Raw genomic sequence first — 15,603 nt, 5'->3', positions numbered from 1 at the left:
TCTGACTCTTGCCGTGCCAGGCCGGAGGTTCCTTCTTCATGATCAAGGGAGGTGATCTCAGTCTTTCTGTATCTGGGAGATCGCTGGTTACTTCCTTGTGGTTTTACACCAGCTACATTAACAACCTTCTTGGATGTCTTCTTGTTGGCAGGGGTCTTTCCTCGCAATTCATGTACATGTGCTTCCAACTTAAAGGTGGGTTGACCATCCCACTTCCTCATGTCCTCCCCCTGGTCACGCAGGAAGAACCAGAGTTCACCACGTGTCATGCGCCTTGGCTTTCCTTTCCCCCTGACTGGGACAGAAGAGAGATGATTTCTTGGGGAGCTCCTAACATCCAGGGCACTCACCCATAGAGATGAGGAGGTACCAAGACTCTCTTCAAAGTTCTGAAGCCAGGAAGAGACTGCCTCCACAGCTGGCGTACATCTTAGTCCTTCTCCTGCATCCATTTCTGGGTAGTACATTGCGGCCAAGCCGGCAGAATACGAGGATGGCGCACCTTTAATCACCTTCCTCCACATGGCCCTTGTGCATGGGACATCCTCTGGATTTTTAGGGGCTTCATCATTATCTGGATCACCATAGATGACTTCCATCACTGCTAATTCTCTCAGGTACTGGACACCTTCATCTGCAGTAGTCCACTTCCCTGGGGTGTGGTCCATAAGATCTTCCTTGAAAGGATACCTTGCTTTAACACTTGAAAGGAGCTGTCTCCACAGACTGCAAATTGCTGTCTCTTTTCCAATTCCCCTTTCAATTCCTCGATTTCTAGCAAGGGAACCCAGCTGTTGGGCTTCCTTACCTTCTAGCTGTTGAGCATCTGCCCCATTATCCCAGCATCGCAGCAGCCAGGCAGCGATCCGCTCACCCGGCTGGCAGCAGTAGTCTTTCCGCAGATCTCGCAGTTCTGATGACGTCAGGGACCGGGTAGTTTCTGCCTCCTGTTTCAGTTCTGTTATTCCCTCTTCTGATACCTTTGCTGAAGGACCAGCTTCTTCCTCCTCTTTCTCCTCCCTTATTAATCGAGGGTATGGGCCTGTTGTTCTCCTTGTCCATTGTTTCTTTTTTACTACTGGGGCAATCTCTGCTGTTGTTGTTATTGTTTGAGTTCCCATGTCAACCACAGCCCTTTGAGAGTGCTGAACTGCAGCTCGATAAGCACAGGCCAGACCCCAGTAAAGTGCTAGAAGTTGCTGATTCTCATTGGGATAGGCAAGACACATCTCTATCAGGTGATGTGTCAATTTTGCGGGGTTGCTTGCCTGTTCAGGGGTGCGATCCCAGGCTACAGGAGGTGATAACCATCCTAGGAATCTGCCCAACTCCTTCCACTCTCCCTGCCACCCAGGAACAGGCCACCTCAGAGCACATTTTGGCACCGATTCACTCAAAATTTGCGTTCTCTTACACCAAGAGCATACCGAGCTCCACACAACCCACAACAGGCGAACAGCATTAACAAAGAGTATCAATGAACTAACATAAGGATGACTAAGTACCTCGGGAGCCTGCAAAATAAAACCACTCATGATGTTCCCGATTCCTTGCAGCATGTTCCCGAGCTTAACAAAATAAAGATAAGCAGCGCAATAAACAAGCCCGTGACCAGCACAAGAGCTTGTTGCTTAATAACTACTATAGCTACAGCACATTTAATATAAAACTGCCGTTGTTTTGCCCCACGTTGGGCGCCAGAATAGACTGTGATGGTTTAACTCTGGCTAAATGCCAGGTATCCACCAAGTTGCTCTATCACTTCCCCCTCCTTCCCTTTGTTTTTTCAACAGGGTAAAGAGGGGAAAGAAGATAAACGAACCCTTGTGGGTGAAACAAAAGCAGTTTTAATATAAGCAAAGCAAAGCAAAAGTCCGCGCGCAGAAGCAAAAGCAAACAGATTTATTCTCTACTTCCCATGAAGAGGCGATGTCGGGCCTTCTCAGGAAGCAGGGCTCCAATACGCGTAGTGGTTGCCTCGGAGGACCAAGGGTGACCCCACCCCCTTCCTCCTTTCTCCCAGCTTTATACTGAGCAGACGTCATATGGTCTGGAATATCCCTTTGGTCGGTTTGGGTCAGCTGTCCTGGCTGTGTCCCCTCCCAAGATCTTTCCCACCCCGTCCCACTGCAGGGGGAAATGTCAGAAAGAGCCTTGGTGCTGTGTAAGCACTGCTCAGCAGCAGCCACAACACCAGGGTGCTATCAACACCCTGCAGCTCCCAGCATAAACCACAGCACCATGAGGGCTGCTATAGGGGAAAACCAATTCCAGTTCAGCCAGACCCAATACAGCATGATTATTGTAGAGTGCTTATATAAGGTGTGATTTCTTTCAATAAAGTTGAAGCTTGCTCTATCATTCACATTGAATAGGCTGCTTGCTTCTTCTGTCCTTCGCAGAGAATGACTGTGGATTATAGAGAACTGAACAAGAGCACCCCACCTCTTGTGACAGCTGTACCTGATATGATCACTTTAATAGAAAGAGTTCAGAGGCATCCTGGCATGTGGTATGCTGTCATTGACCGGGCCAATGCATATTTTACGATTCTGATTGCAGAAGACCACTGGGATCAATTTGCATTTACATGGCAAGGATGGCAGTACACCTTCAACAGGTTGCCTCAGAGATGGGTGCATAGTCCAACTATTTGCCATAGAATAGTGGCTGAGCACCTGGATGAGGTACAGCTCCCTTCTCATATGCAAATGATCCACTATATTGATGACATCCTGATTCAGGGCACCAATGAGGGTGAATAACAACAAATGCTCGCAGTGCTACTAACGCATATGAGATGAATCCCACTAAGATCCAAGGGCCATCTCAGACAGTTAAATTCCTAGGAATACATTGGAACTGTGGTCTTTGAGAAATACTACCTGAAGCTCAACAAGAGATTCTTGACTTTGCTATACCACAGAATAAGAAGGAGGTGCAGAGATTTATCGGGCTGTTTGGTTTCTGGAGACAACATATTCCACATGTAGGACAGATTCTGGCCCCGTTATATAAGGTAACTCACAAAAAGCAGGAATTTGAATGGGGAAATGAGCAGCAGGCTCCCTTTGAATTGGCAAAAGAGGCTATTCAAAGGGCTTTGGACTTATGGCCCATGCAGGATGGTGAAGTAGAACTGAATGTATCTGTAAATGGGTCATATGCTAATTGGAGCCTCTGGCAGAAACAAGGGAAGAGAAGAGTCCCCTTAGGACTTTGTGGAAGAAAGTTACCAGAGGCAGGGCATAATTACATGCCCTTTGAGAAGCAACTGTTAGCCTGTTACTGGGCCTTGATAGAAACCGAGCAGCTCACAATAGGCCATGAGGTGGCCCTGTGCCCCGAGATCCCTATTATGCAGTGGGTTAAAAGCTCCCCGAAGACTCACCGAATAGGGTATGTGCAAGAATCCAGCATTATAAAATGGAAATGGTACATCCAGGACAGAGCAAAGGTGGGACCTGGTGGTGTTGCTGCTCTCCATGAGCAAGTAGTGGCTGCCCCCATGCAGGATCAAGAGATAAAGCCTGATCCTATAGTTGAACAGGAATCCCCTGTGCAATGGGGAAGACCCTGGATCAGCTGCTACCTCTTGAAAGGGAACACACATGGTTTACAGATGGGTCAGCTAAATCTGTAGGAGGGAAAAGGTTTTGGAAGGCAGTGGCTTATCCTCATTCAGGGAAATTTCTGGAGACCACAGGAGAAGGGGAAAGTAGCCAATATGCTGAGTTATATGCAGCATATATGGCTTTAAAACAAGAGAATTTAGGGGAATGTCACCTATACACTGATTCTTGGTCAGTGACAAATGGATTGGCTACTTGGCTGCCAACATGGGTAGCCAAAGATTGGAAAATTTATTCTAAAATAGTCTGTGGAAAGTCAATATGGAAAGATATTTGGGAATTGGTTCAAAGAACCAAGGTGACAGTATTCCATGTAGATGCTCATAGTAATATAAATTCACTTGAGCGTCTTTACATTTCTGTCACTGATAACCGGGCAAAGATTTCCCAAGCCGGACTGGAGTTCCCTCAGGAAGGAGACTGTGCAGGTTTAGCTCCTGCCGGGATCGGAGAGCACGTTGCCGTTGCCCCTCCCCCACCCGCGGCCGGTCGGGCTGGAAGTTAGGCACAGACCCGGGCTAAAGTAACAAGGAATTTAATACAACAGAGTGATAGAACAATCTGAACAACAACAGTAGCAATGATAATAACAATAAACAGCAATAACAGTGAACAAGACAAACAATATACAGAGAAATACCGCTAGATGGTTTACGGACAAAGGATTCCTGCCACCGAGCCCGCCAAAGAGCAAGGTAAAAAAAGGTTTCGCCCCTGGACCTGACGCCAGCATGGTATGAATAACCCGTCTGGAGATCCCTTCCCCCTCTCTCTCTCTGTTGGGAAGCTTAACCCTATCCTAGCTGAACCAGGACATAATCCACTCCGTTATTCTATACCATCTGCATCATGTCCAGCTGCCATTTAGCAGTTAACAATAGCAAAGTAATAATTTACAAAGGCACAGCATATTTTACGGCATGTTCTCACCCAGAATCAAGTCCCCCTGTGGTACGCATCGGACCTCTCCATTGTTCTGCATCACCCACCAGGTACACCCAGGTCCTTGGGCAAAAGCAATCCCATGGATGGGTTTGCCTTTACCTCTGCCTGGTGCAGGACTAAACCAGACCATTTTTCCCAATATATTCCTCATGCGCACCACAGGGACTTTATCCCCATCTACAGCACATGGAGGTTTCGACTGAGCCGGGCCTGCTCGATTGGCAGATCCTCTTGTGTTGACTAACCAGGTGGCCTTTGCTAGATGCATGTCCCAGTCTTTGAAGGTCCCACCTCCCAGTGCTTTCAATGTGGTTTTTAACAGTCCATTGTAGCGCTCAATCTTTCCAGAGGCTGGTGCGTGGTAGGGGATAGGATAGACCCACTCGATGCCATGTTCTTCTGTCCAGCCATTATGAGGTTGTTTCAGAAGTGGGTCCCGATGTCTGACTCAATTCTCTCTGGGGTGCCGTGTCGCCACAGGACTTGAGTTTCAAGGCCCAGGATGGTGTTTCGGGCGGTGGTGTGGGGTGCTGGGTAAGCTTCCAACCATCCAGTGGTTACTTCCACCATTGTGAGCACGTGGCGCTTCCTGTGGCGGGTCTGTGGCAGTGTGATGTAGTCGATCTGTCAGGCCTCTCCATATCTATATTTCAGCCATCTCTCTCCATTTCGCTGGGGCTTCACCCACTTGGCATGTTTGATTGTGGCACATGTCTCACATCCATGGATGATCTCTGCAATGGTGTCAATAGTAAGGTCCACCCCTCGATCTCGAGCCCACCTGTATGTTGCATCCCTACCTTGGTGGCCCGAGGTCTCGTGGGCCCACCGGGATATGAACAGTTCACCTTTGCGCTGCCAGTCCAAGTCCACCTGAGCCACTCTAATCTCAGCAGCTTGGTCTGCCTGCTGGTTGTGTCGATGTTCATCAGTGGCCTGACTCTTGGGTACATGGGCATCCACATGGCGCACCTTCACAACGAGGTTTTCCACACGGGCTGCAATGTCCTGCCATACTTCAGCAGCCCAGACGGTCTTACCCTTACGTTGCCAGTTGTTCTGCTTCCATTGCTGCAGCCATTTCCACAGGGTATTCACCACTGCCCACGAGTCGGGGTAGAGGTAGAGCCTCAGCCACTTTTCCTGCTCAGCAATATCCAAAGCCATCTGAACGGCTTTCACCTCTGTGAACTAGCTCGATTCACCCTGTCCCTCAGCACCTTCAGTGACCCGTCGTGTGGGACTCCATACAGCCGCCTTCCATCGTTGATGTTTTCCCACAATGCAACAAGACCCATCAGTGAACAGGGCATATCGCTTCTCCTCATCTGGCAGCTCATTATATGGTGGGGCCTCCTTAGCACGTGTCACCTCCTGTTCTGGTGACATCCCAGAATCTTTGCTCTCTGGCCAGTTCATAATCAACTCTGGTATCCCTGGGCAGCTGGGGTTCCCTATTCGAGCCCGTTGTGTTATCAACGCAACCCATTTACTCCATGTGGCATCGGTTGCATGATGCGTGGAGGAGGCCTTTCCTTTGAACATCCACCCCAGCACCGGCAGTCGGGGTGCCAGGAGGAGCTGTGTTTCAGTGCCGACCACTTCTGAGGCAGCCCGAACTCCTTTGTACACTGCCAGTATCTCCTTCTCAGTTGGTCTATAATTAGCTTCAGAACCTTTGTATCCCCGGCTCCAAAAGCCCAGAGGTCGGCCTCAGGTTTCCCCAGGTGCTCTCTGCCAGAGGCTCCAGGTAGGGCCATTCTCCCCGGCTGCGGTGTAGAGCATGTTCTTAACCTCCTGCCCTGCCCGGACTGGCCTGAGGGCTACTGCTTGGGCAATCTCTCGTTTAATCTGCTCAAAGGGTTGTTGTTGCTCAGGGCCCCATTCAAAATTGTTCTTCTTGCGGGTTACATGGTAGAGAGGGCTCACAATCAGGCTGTAGTTCGGGATGTGCATCCTCCAAAACCCCACAGTGCCCAGGAAAGACTGAGTCTCCTTTTTAGAGGTTGGTGGGGCCATGGCTGTTATCTTGTTTATCACCTCCATTGGGATGTGGCAACGCCCATCTTGCAATTTTGTCGCTAGGAATTGAATTTCCCTTGCAGGCCCCTTAACTTTCTTTAGCTTAATGGCAAAGCCGGACTTCAGGAGGATCTCAATGTTTTTCTTCCCTTTTTCAAAGACCTCCTCGGCTGTGTTCCTCCATACAATGATGTCATCAATATACTGCAGGTGTTCTGGAGCCCCACCTTTCTCCAGTGCAGTATGGACCAGTCCATGGCAAATGGTGGAGCTGTGGTTCCACCCCTGGGACAATCGATTCCAGGTGTACTGGATGCCTCTCAAAGGGAACGCAAACTGTGGCCTGCACTCTGGCGCTATCAGAATGGAGAAGAACGCTTTAGCAATGTCAGTCGTGGTGTCCCACTTGGCTGCCTTCGACTCCAGTTCATACTGGAGCTCTAGCATGTCTGGCACTGCAGCACTCGTTGCTGGCGTAACTTCATTCAGGCCACGGTAGTCCACAGTTAGTCTCCATTCGCCATTAGGCTTTCTCACTGGCCATATAGGGCTGTTGAAGGGTGAGTGAGTTTTGCTGATCACCTTCTGGCTTTCTAGTTGACGCATCAGCTGATGGATGGGGGCCAGGGAATCTCAGTTGGTGCGGTACTGCCGCCGGTGCACCGTCCTGGTAGCAGTCGGCACTCGCTGCTCCTCAACCTTAAGCCGCCCCACCACTGAGGGATCCTCTGAGAGGCCGGGTAAGGTGGACAACTGTCCAACCTCGTCCAGGGCAGCTACGCCAAAAGCCCACCGGTACCCTTTTGGGTCTCTCAAGTACCCTCTCCTGAGATAGTCTATGCCCAGGATGCACGGGGCATCTGGGCCAGTCACAATGGGGTGCTTATGCCAGTCCTTCCCAGTCAGGCTCACTTCAGCTTCCAGTACGGTCAGCTGTTGGGATCCCCCTGTCACTCCAGAGATGCAAATAGATTCAACCCCACTGTAGCTCGATGGCATCAGGGTGCACTGTGCACCAGTGTCCACCAAAGCCTTATACTCTTGTGGGTCTGACGTGCCAGGCCATCGGGTCCACACTGTCCAGTAAATCCGATTATCCCTTTCCTCCACCTGGCTGGAGGCAGGGCCCCTCTAATCCTGCTCATCATCACTCACTTTTTGCAAGAATGATTTACTGGTCCCCTCAAGAGGGTCAGACATAACGTTCACCATTCTTTTCTGCCTGGGGGATTTCTGAATGGACACTGGAGCTGTGCTCCTCTTGGAGGACTCCCCTTTTGTGATGTTCTTCCCTTTCAGCTGCTCTACTCGTGCAGCTAGGGCAGCAGTGGGCTGTCCATCCCACCTCCTCATGTTTTCTCCATGGTCGCGGAGGAAAAACCACAGGGTGCCTCATGGTGTGAGCCTTCTGCTGCCTTTCTCTTGGGTGGAGAAACGTTTACTTCTAATGGCTGAGACACCAGCCCGTGCAGGTGGAATGTACAACATGTCCTCTTCCATTTTTTGGACCTGCGGGAGAGCTGAGCACGCACACGACCAGTGTGATCAAGCAATGCCCGTTTATTACAACTAAGAAAGCCCTTTTATAATGTTCTCCCGCACACGTGAGTAACATGCAGTACAAGTCCTCAAGATTGGACAGTTAACTTAGCCCGTGCTTTAAACCTTCTTATGATTGGATAAAAGGTGCCACATCCACCTCGCCAGGCTTCCTGCCTTGTGTAACTTCCTCTTCCGTCCCAACCCCTTCCGGGGGTTGTTTGTCTTGTCGAGTTTCTCCCCCCTCATTCAGGGTCACATCCTTATCGCATTCTTGCTCGGCTGAGGCCCTTATCAGTCTCGTTCTCATACAGGATTGCTCACATGGCCATTCTCTCACAGAAAGCCCTCTAGAATCCCAACATATCCCTCTTTTTGTTTTTGAGCAATCCGAATTTCTTGCAGGCCCTTTTGTATTGAATGTCTAACACCGGAAACTAAGCACGGTAAAATAACAGCAAGCATGGTAACTACAAGAATTACAATAATTCCCCTTTATAACAACTCTTTCAATCATCCTGTGATTCCCAATGAAGCAAACCATTCTGATAAGGGTGATGTTACAACAGTTAACTTCTTCATGTTATCTTTCAGTTTTCTCAGATTCTTATAGATGGATACTGAATGGTCAGATAAATTCATACAGCACATTCCTTCAAACTCTTCACACCCATGCCCTCGTGCTAAAAGCAGAAAATCAATGGCAGCCCTATCTTGAAGTACAGCATGTCTAAGACTCTTGACATCCGTAGCCAAATCACCTATTACATTTGATGTCAAGTTCATTTGTTTAGCAGTCCAACATGCAAAACAAGTGACTAGTTGTAAAGCCTTCTTGGTCCCAACTGGAGACACTTGCCAAAAAGAGGCTGTGGTGTCCATGCGCCATTCTCCCGCTAAGCAAACATCTTGTTTTCAACAGTTCAGCTTTCTTATCTTCTTGCTACGCATGCAGTTTCTCAGCCCCTTGGCTTTGCAGGTGTTCTTCACACCAGCTACAGGCTGTTGTTACAGTGAGGCCACTCGGTCTGGATCGCTCATAACATGTCCGTTGTTTTCTAACCATTCCACGAATCCCTCTTTTTGTTTTTGAGCGATCTAGACCCCTTTTATTTTTCGGTCCATCATTTTCATAAAACACTTCCACACAGAGCCTAACATCATTAAAAGATTACAATGACAATCAAAACTGTTATTCAATATAAAACCAAATCATTTAACCATCTCGTATTGGTAACTTTTTAGCTGAATCATTATTAAATACTCTTCCTTCTTCAAGATGTAAACTCCTCGTGTAAGCATCACTACAAAACCAAGTGTCATTTACTGGTACTGCTGAAGGGGTCACGTTTTGCCATCCTAGCTAGACTGTCTGATTATACCAACCATGTGTCAGAGTTGTATAAGGCCGATGCCTCCCAGATCTCCCCTTTCTTTGTTTTGCTGCGGCACCTGCAAGACTTGTTTGAGAGCTGTATCAATCAGGGCTTAGACAAACTTTAAAACATAGCATACTTAGAATAGTTCCACAGAAGGTTAAAAGAATACAGTAGTTACAATTACTAGTTAAAAAGAGTAGGCTAATTTCACTACCCATAATTAAGGGATATAACTAAATACTACAAACTAAACAGCAAGGAAAATACAGAGTAGCACACTTAATTAATAGGAGTACTAACATTCAGATCTGCAATTGCTAGAGAACCTTGGATGCAGCGAGAATTCAGAGTGCCCTTCCTCGCAAACTGGAAATCTTACGCGCGATGTGTCCATCCATAGGTGAGGCATCCAAAGTCGCTGCAAGCAGGTTCAGCCTCTAAATCAACAGGCCAAAATAACCGGCTTTTTTTTTTTTTTTTTTTTTTTGGTGATCAGAAACATCTGATCTCATCCTCCTGTTGGGTTCCACCCAGAGCCTGGCCAGCACTCCAGGGGAAAACCAAGGGAGTTTCTAATAAGGTTAAACACTTGAGTTCTTAATTCTTAATATTGCTAAACAAAGAAAGTTGAATACACACATTCTTACCACATTTCATCCTTATGAATAACAACATTTCATCTAAACTACATCTTTCACTAGTGACTAGTAAGCCTATATATCTCATTAAGGAGTTGCAATTACTGGTAGCATTTTCTCTTAAAAGAATTGGCAACTGTAGTGTAGTTTGTTCTGTTGCAGTAGCAAACATTACCCAGACATTCGACTTAAATTATCAGTCGAAGAGATTGCAAACTGTTGGTACAGGGGCACCCACAGCACCCACAGCTGGCTCCTGAGTGCTGGCTGCCTCTCAGGCCTCAGGTGTGGTTGCACACACCTTGTCAGTAACCACCAGGGACTGTGACCTGTGAACACACAAGCATAACCTCTTCCCCAGGTTATTAAAGGAAATGGTCCTTCTCAGTTACCACTTTTTAAGTTTTTTGTTAACACTTGAGTTTTACTTTGGATTTCTTGTTGATCTGGTATCTGTGATGAGAAATGACACAATATTGGTGGCACCTGTGAGACAGGGGAATGTTTAAAAGGTTCATGACATATAATGTCTTATTTAGCGTTTCGTGAGGTGTAGATTGATACTGTACATCTCCCCTTTTTTGTTGTTCTACAGACGCTTTATCTTTAGTGAGAGTACATTTTACTAGATGTCAATCTTGTGTCACTGTCTGAGCCCAAAATATTTAAGGGGTGCCTGCTGATCCAAATCCTGAGTAATTGCGGCTTCTTGGTATACTATTAGGGGGAACCGTAGTAAAGTAAGCAGGCTGAACAATTTTTGACCCTTTTGTTACAGAACACAGGGGTTCAGGCCATAATTCTGATTTTCTTCTTCATAACCAACATCTACGACCCCTGGTAAAACAAACAACTCTGTAACCCTGTAAGGTTGTAGGTGATTTTTTGACAATATTTCCGTCAGGTAGATTGTTCAGAGGTGCACTCTCCCCGCAGAGCACGCACCTAAATGGAAGACAACAATTAACACAGAATTACTGCCTCCCGTTAGAGGAGGTATTTTACATGTAGCACTTAAAACACTGAGCCCAAACAGACAGCAGCACCGATGACTCTGCAGCTGCAGCTGGGCCGTGTCTCACACACGCAGAACAATCACACAACCACACAAAGAAGTTTCCCACACTCCTTACTGACACCACATAAAATGACAAACGTTACAAATACGAAGACTCCATTAAGAACATATAAAGCCATTGCTTCATGACAGCGTCAGCACCTTTTCTGTGAAAAAACTTGTTGTTTTTGTCGGGGGTTGGGGGGGGTGGGTGCGGTCCGAGCGCGGTGCCGGGCTGGGCCGCAGGCGGTCACTCCGCGGCGGGGGGGGGCTCGGGGGGCCCCGGGCCGCCGCCGCCAACTCCATACTCCACGCCCCGCCCACTGCTGGACCCCGCGGACTCCCCCGATGCCGCCTCATTCTCCTTCTGACGGCATCAGGTGCCCTTCGGGTGTTCTCAGCTCTGGCCGCGCAGCTCTCGGTTTCGCCCCTGCTGCCCTTCGAGGACACGGCGGCGCGACCGGCAAAGTAAACAGGTTTTTTTTCCTGAGCTAACGCGACGAGAGCTGCTAGGGGCGCCGGCATCGGAGGCGAATTATCAGAACGAGATGCTACTCTGATCGCTGTAAAAGCAGAAGCATCCACAGCACACTCACTGCTCAGCTCTTGCAAAGTCTCACGGATTTGTTTCTAGAGTGTGCTATAGCTGCTCACTTCTTTTGCTGATCTTCCTCCATCACTGATCGAATTCCAAAGCTGTTTCCCTATAGATTCCCAAGTAGATATAAGTCCCTTTTCTCGGTTCCACCTTAAACTTTCTAGAGTGAACTTATATTTTTTCCCCCTCATAGAGAGGACACACTGGAGGAGTTTCACCACTGCCTGTTCGTCCTTGGCAAGGTAGCCCCATTCCTCCCCGGCCGCCGCCTCTCGCGGATCTGTTATCTTCAAACTCTCTATCTCTCCCTTTTAAGTTACAGCGCGCAGATTCTCACCTTCAGACACCGGGGCAGTGTCTGGATATGTCGACCGGCTTTCTCCCCCTCAGATTTCACTCTGACGAGTCCTCCTTAGTGAAGACTTTGTGCCAATCTTGAGGCCCCCACCCAGGGACGCCACTTGCGGGAGAGCTGAGCACGCACACGACCAATGTGATCAAGCAATGCCCGTTTATTACAACTAAGAAAGCCCTTTTATAACGTTCTCCCGCACACGTGAGTAACATGCAGTACAAGTCCTCAAGATTGGACAGTTAACTTAGCCCACGCTTTAAACCTTCTTATGATTGGATAAAAGGTGCCACATCAGCCTCGCCAGGCTTCCTGCCTTGTGTAACTTCCTCTTCCGTCCCAACCCCTTCCGGGGGTTGTTTGTCTCGTCGAGTTTCTCCCCCCTCATTCAGGGTCACATCCTTATCGCATTCTTGCTCGGCTGAGGCCCTTATCAGTCTCGTTCTCATACAGGATTGCTCACATGGCCATTCTCTCACAGAAAGCCCTCTAGAATCCCAACAGACCCTCTGAGACAGTTCCTCCACAGCTGAGACCCAGGAATGCTGAGTTGAAGGGAGATTTCCCTCATATTGCCGGAGCTTGCCAACCACTCCATCCACTGTTAGGGTCTGTGTGTCTGTCCACCGGGACACTATTGCCAATGCTTTCGAGTGTGCTTCTGGTGCACTCTTCAGGAACTTTCGCCACATCAGGTGTGTGCAAGGGGCCTGATCTGGGTCCATGGGTGAATGCTCATCATTCAGATCACCATAGATCATCTCAAACACGGCCAGTTCCCTGAGGTTCTAGGTACCTTTCTCAATGCTGGTCCATTTGCTTAGCTGACATAGTATATCATCCTTGTAGGGGTGCCTCTCCCTTACACTGAGCAGGAGTCGCTTCCAAAGGCTGAGGATTTGAGCCTGCTTCCCTATTCCCCTATCAATGCCAGCATCCTTGGCCAAAGATCCCAGCTGCTTGGCCTCTCTCCCCTCCATCTCAAAAGCACTGGCTCCATTGTCCCAGCATCGGAGCAGCCAGGTGCAAATCTGCTCGCCTCCCAGGCGGCCGAAATCTCTCCGCATATCTCGCAGCTCAGTCGGGGACAGAGATCGGACAGTCACCTCTGGTCCTTCCTCCTGTTCCCCTGATGGGCCTGGCTCATCCTCATCCCTCACTCTGCGAAGAGACCTTCTGGTATATTTTGTTTTCTGTACTGGGGCGACTGACACTGGCACTGCCTGGCTCTCTGGCCCAGTCTGTGTGCTGGTGGAGGCGACTGACACTGGCACTGCCTGGCTCTCTGGCTCAGTCTATGTGCTGGTGGAGGCAACTGAGACTGGCTCTGCCTGTGCCCCCAGTTCAGATATTGTTTGTGTGGCCTTTTATTCCATCTGAAGGCAGCGGGTGGTATTAAAGATGACACGGTATGCATGGGCAAGTCCCCAACACATTGCAGCGATTTGTGTCTCCTGGGTTTCGCCAGTTTGGTAACACACCCTTTCTAAGCACTCCATCAGCTTCTCAGGGCTCTGCATTTGCTCAGGAGTGAAGTTCCAAAGCATTGGGGGTGCCCACTGACTCAGGCCTTTGCTCGTCTTTTCCCACACCCCTTGCCACTCACTATCATCTGACCACAGGGCAGGTTTCCGGGCACTGCTATTGTTAGAGAAGTGCCGCATGGCCAAAACCGAAATCAGGCAGGCATTCAGAAGGCATAGTGCCACAATCACAGTGGCCTGCAGGCTCCAAGGATAATTTAAACTCCCCAAAACCGAGAGGATCTCTTCCCCTGACTCACCCACAACGGGGGTGGTACCCCTAACAAAAGCCCAAACGGCAAACAGGTACCAGCCCGCCCCCCCGCACAGCGATAGAAAGGCATTATAAGCATTCAACAGCCAGTATAACAACATAAGACCCTTTGCACATCTTCCACTGATAACAAACAACACCACTGGGATTATACACTGGATATAAGGATTAATCCAGCCCCACCACGCAAGCAAACGGGCCAGCATTGCAAACATTTTCTTATCAAACAAACACAAATACAAACAGAAAGATTACACCCAAGAGATTGCTCTATCACACTCTGGTCAGGGTCTGCCCCACGTTGGTGCACCAATTTTTAATGTGCAGGTTTAATTCCTGCCGGGATCTGGGAGCACGTTGCCGTTGCCCCTCCCCCACCCGCGGCCGGTCGGGCTGCAAGTTAGGCACAGACCCGGGCTAAAGTAACAAGGAATTTAATGCAACAGAGTGATAGAACAATCTGAACAACAACAGTAACAATGATAATAACAATAAACAGCAATAACAGTGAACAAGACAAAAGATATACAGAGAAATACTGGTAGCTGGTTTACGGACAAAGGATTCCCGCCACCGAGCCCGCCAAAGAGCAAGGTGAAAAAGGTTCCTCCCCTGGACCTGACGTCAGCATGGTATGAATAACCCGGCTGGAGATCCCTTCCCCCTCTCTCTCTGTTGGGGAAGCTTAACCCTATCCTAGCTGAACCAGGACAGAGACCATGAAGGCTTGGCAAAATGGGCACACGAGAAATGTGGGCATCTTGGGGAAAAGGCCACTTACAAGGGGGCCCAAGAGCGTGGCACAGTTATGTCACTGGATATGATCAAAACAATAATTGCCCAGTGCCCTGTGTGCCAGCATACTCATAAGTGGCCAGTACCAAATATCGTAAAAGGAGAATTGGGAAGAGGGAAATTGCCAGGACAAATCTGTCAGATGGACTATATCGGCCCTTTACCCCAGGACCGAAGGTGCAAATACATCTGCACTGCAGCTGACACATATTCAGGATACTTGATTGCTTATCCCTGCAGAAAAGCCATGCACCATAGTACTACCTCTACCATAGATATAATGATCCTATACTATGGCATCCCCTTACAAATACAAACTGATAATGGGTCCCATTTCTGAAATAAATTCGTACAGCAATATGCAGAGCTGTGCAACATTCAGTGGATCTTCTGTATCCCATACTATCCGCAGGCTGCAGGATTAATTGAAGGAATGAACGGGCTTTTAAAGGAGCCGTTAAAAAAGCTGGGAAATGGAAACCCATCCCGATGGAGATCTAACCTCACAGATGCGCTCCACACCCTCAACAATAGACCCATCAGGGAGATGGAGACACCCTTGATGTGCATGACTACGCCCAAGCTGCAAATAAAGCCTCTAATGGTAACTGAAACTTTAACCTACTGGGAAATGGTTCCAGGTGCAATGGCCCCCTACCAGGCCACTCCAGAGGCTGCTGGGCTAGATCTTTATGCATCAGAACTGGTAAAGAGAAATCGAGGCCAGACAAGGGTTATTAACACCAGGATAGGAATCCAAATTCCCCCAAGACACTTTGGCTTAACTGCTTGCTCAAACCTAGCCCTAAAAGGAGTTCATGTAATGGGAGGAGTGATTGATGCAGACTA

Source organism: Athene noctua, chromosome 3 (genome assembly GCF_965140245.1).
Source record: "Athene noctua chromosome 3, bAthNoc1.hap1.1, whole genome shotgun sequence".
Taxonomy (NCBI): Eukaryota; Metazoa; Chordata; class Aves; order Strigiformes; family Strigidae; genus Athene; species Athene noctua.
Note: the sequence above shows the minus strand (reverse complement) of the source record.